The 4,181-nt window shown below is 44.1% G+C and overlaps 1 long non-coding RNA gene across 1 annotated transcript in view; it reads right to left on the reverse strand.

Moving 5' to 3' along the window:
- Positions 1 to 4,181, reverse strand: part of LOC109305819 — an 18,593-nt gene that overhangs the window by 990 nt on the left and 13,422 nt on the right. Inside the window, exon 2 of the long non-coding RNA XR_002099727.1 lies at positions 3,600 to 3,609. This is a non-coding gene — a long non-coding RNA (uncharacterized LOC109305819). The remainder of the gene's footprint in view (positions 1 to 3,599; positions 3,610 to 4,181) is intronic.

The raw sequence follows: 4,181 nt of genomic DNA on the forward strand, positions 1-4,181 counted from the left end.
GGGGATTATGAAGATTTGGAGAGCTTTGAATTGATTCAGACCTTTTAATTGGTCCCCTGATTCAATTCAGATTCAGAGATTTGGCCACCGAATCGGGCCAAGTCTCCTCCGAACTGAATCACCACCCAAAGCTTTGCACAACCCTAATTCTGTTGCTAGTTCATTTGCTGGTCCTCAGTTAAAGGCTGCATTTAAACTTAATGACATACTTTGGCATGTGCAGCCAAAATGTTTGTCATCAACAATACCACTTGAAAAACGCATGCAGATTCTTCCTACCAATTGTATTTTATTTCACAATCTAATGTTACCGTTAAAAACCTGCCTGGGCCATCATCTCTTCAGCCATGCCTCACTTTTCTATTAGTGATGCTACTTGGCTGGAAAGAAAACTATTGTATTGTAGTTGGCTTTTAGAATGTTAACATTGTATTTTTGTATTTAATGCAGTTACTGCCAGGGCTTCTAACAACTGTATGATAATGTTAGTGAGATTTCATACACTTAAGAGAAGCCTTAAAATGCAAAGGGACCTTGGGAAATATTCTTCTTGTCTGTGAGGCACCATTTGGAATTTCAGTTCTGTACTCCCCCACAGCTGGCAGGCATCCTCCCGAAATGCATGTGCCTATATATATTTATAAAGTGTCTACCATCTTGGTAGCTAAGTGCCATGTGGAAATGCTGCATTTGGTTTTGCAACTGATCTAGCTTTTCAGCATGCTGTTTCTATACATTTCCTATCTTCTATGCACCAGAGAGATTTATATAGCATTGGTTACAAGTGAAACCAATATGGAAGTTAGTTAATTCCTGTGGCTGCTTCCAACTGAAACGGTGCATAGGCCTGGACTTGGCCCTCTGCCCTGGAGTGAAATTCACTGAGAGTCAAGAGAAGGCATGTTTTGCCAATTTAGTCTCTTTATCTGCAGAGTCAGAGCTTCAGTTTTTCTAGACAAACTCTTAGCTTAGCCTGTGTTCTCTTGCCACAGCTGCTGAGAACTATCTGTTTGATTGAATACAGTTTATGTTTCCTGACTTTTTTTCTGAATTGACTTCTGGTGCTTAGCAGATGCTGCCCTAATCACTGATGCACATCATCTGAGGTTGGCAGGTAAATATTTCACAAGGCTCTCAAGCCATTATTAAGCATGGCATGGCATTATGCTTGAGACTACAAACCCAGGAATGGAAACGTTTCTTCTCTACACTCCTTTGCTGTAAAAAATATGAAGACATATCAGTCCTAAATAATTATCCAATAGTCTCATCTGTTGTTTCCTTTTCATTTTCTCATTTCCTGTTTTATTTCCCTCTCCCTTTTCCTTTTTTACTTGTAATGGGACAGTCTGATCTGAAACACAAAGTTTCTGTTTTTCAAGGTGATATCTGCTTGGATTGCTAGCAAATTATCTTTAACCTCTCTGATAACAAAAAATCACTTCCAAGCAAACATGCTCTGATCCAGGTCCCAGTAAAGTAAGGATAAAGATTGCAGTAATAGAAAACCAGGAAAATAGCCACTGAATGCTTCCTGACTTCCCTGAAACACATATCTGATGCTGTTGCTAAGCAAAATAGCACAGTGTTTTTCAGTTTCCATACTTATTTCCTTCGTGTTCACATGCGTGGAGTATGGTATTTTTGCCATATTTTGTGAAAACCTTGATTAGGATGCAAGGAACTCAGATTTCATTGGTTGAGCTATATCTCTGAGCAATGAGGCAGCACAATAGCTATACACCTCCTAAGTCCTTAAAAGAGAAGTTAAATTGGATCTGAGTATATGGCAAAGCTTTGTGCAGGCCATCAGCAAAGGATGACTGCACCCATGTTGAATATTTTATACCACTCAAGTGTGAACGACTGGTGCCTCCCAAGACTGGGGGGGCACCGTTTGCAGGCAGCAGTGGGAACCACCCGCAGACACAAGTGGCACAGTCAGCTGGGGGGGAAGGAGGGGCGAGCGGCAGGCAGCAAGCAGGGACTGCCCACAGATGCCGGTGACAGTGTTGGCAGTGGAGGGAGAGGGAGTGACCAGTGACCACCTGCAGAAGCCAGTGGTGGCTTCGACAGCAGCCAATCTTAGGGGGAGCACATGCCCCCACCCCATGCGTCGCCTATGCATTCAAGCAGATACGGTCAGGACAGATTCTCCTCGATGGGATCATATCATAATACTGGAACCTCAGACAGAAAGATCAATACTTCAGTTTTTATCTAAGGTTTTAAAAAAAATCAGGTTTTGCAGGCCTAGCAACTATTGGAACAGAGCTCCCTACTTAGCCTTCCTTTTTCACATGGTTTGAATTCTCTTACTCCAGTTTCAGAAAGCTATACACAATAATTAAAGGCCATATTTTGCCATTCTCACTTACCTGGAGTAGCATCTAATCCTAAAGGTAGCTTCATTGATTTCAATGGTTGGGGTGGATCCAGAGGGGGTACAGTGGTGCAGCTACTGGCAAGACGTTTGGACTGGCAAGATGTTGGGAACTTTTAAAAGGCTTTAACCTTTGTTAAAATCCCTAAAGCAGGTGAGAATCCCACTCTTCTCTTCCATGCTCAGTTATGTCCCCTCCCTTGCCTGCCACTGCAGCTTTCCCTGCTGTCCTGGGAGGAAACTTAGTAGTGGCTCCTGCCTGCTCTAGCAGGGCTGCATGGGGGCTGGACTCAGCTGGGACAGTGTCAGCAGCAGTGGTGATGGGTAGGGGAATGAGTTCCCCCTCCCCACATCTACTCACGGGGGACAGGAAGGGTGGGAGAACTCCCCTCCCACCATTTTTGTTGCCACTTCTGCTGCTGATGTCAGTCCCAGCTGAGTTCAACCCCTGCTCAGCCCAGCTGGAATGGGCTGAAGCCTCCCCTACACCTGGGACAGCAGGAAAAGCAACAATGGTGAGCTGGGGAAGGGAAAGGACATGACTCTGAGCACAGAGGTTGGGGGAGGGGAGACTTCTGACTTGCTCTGGGAACTTTAGAAAGTTCCTAGAGGCTCCTGCAGCACGGTCTGCCAACACCATTGGGGGAGCGGGGTGGGGAGGAGGCTGGGAATGTGGGTGCAGCCACCTGTGCAGTGTGAGTTGGTGTTTCCACACCCGCTTGGCCAAATTCTAGATCTGCCCCTGTCCAGCTAGCAGAATCTGACCCCCAGCAACCAAAAGCTGCTACATGCTTGTTTACCCACATTCTGTTCCACTTAAATTGTAACAAACCACAGAGAATTCCAAAATTCCTCTTTAGAATTCATGGGTGTTTTTAATGGGCAAAGCAGCCGTGTTTGAATCCAGACTAAGTTTAAGCTTGGTTTGTGGTTTGAGGCTGACCCAGGGCTAGAGTTCAGGTTCATATTTGAGGTATTGAAAATCACAAGAGGTCATTTGATAAGAATCCTTTCCAGAAAGATTTTCCTGTAAGATTTCAGTCTTACAAGAAACGCGGCTCCAATGCTACGGTATGCAGTGTACCTTTAGTGTAGGGCTACATACCCTCAATGTCCATTAATCTCAAAACTAGGATTTCAGCACCTCAAAAATTGGACCCTAGAACCAGAATACCCTAGCCTGCTGTTTTTAAACTTGATCCTGAACCATAACTACAGCAACAGCTCTGGAGACTTGAATCCCAAACCTCTCAAAATTCAAAACAGATGTTGGCTTCTGGCCAATTTGTTGTTATGTTCCACCAGGTAAATATCTGTTATTAGTTATTTAGAGTTTGATCCTCCAAAGTACTGGGCAGATTCAGGAAGTTCTGGCACTTCTCAAACCCTCCAATTTTGGTTTGAGTAGAGAATGCTCAGCAGCTTGCAGCTTCAGACCTTTTGCCTAAATGTGGATGTTTTAGATAGGGAAGATTTGATAACAGTAACTTCAAGGCTATTTTTATTACTTGTATTAGAGTGACATTAGAGAGCCCAACCAAGAGCAGGGTTTTACTGTGCAAGGTGCTGTACCTACAAACATAGGGTATGTGCAGATGTTACATTTAAATTGACTTAGGGTTAACAAGTCAATCTAAATGCCCATCTGTGCAGACATTCAGGTGGTTTACATTGAGCCAAAAATAGAAGGCCCAATCTAAGTTAGTTACCTGAGTACTTAGTTTCATAGTTTCTAGGGTCAGAGTAGATCATCGAGTCCGACCCCCTGCCATGGCAGGAAAGAGTACTGGGGTCAAAC

Source organism: Crocodylus porosus, unplaced genomic scaffold (assembly GCF_001723895.1).
Source record: "Crocodylus porosus isolate Cpor-Errol unplaced genomic scaffold, CroPor_comp1, whole genome shotgun sequence".
In the NCBI taxonomy this organism is placed as follows: Eukaryota; Metazoa; Chordata; order Crocodylia; family Crocodylidae; genus Crocodylus; species Crocodylus porosus.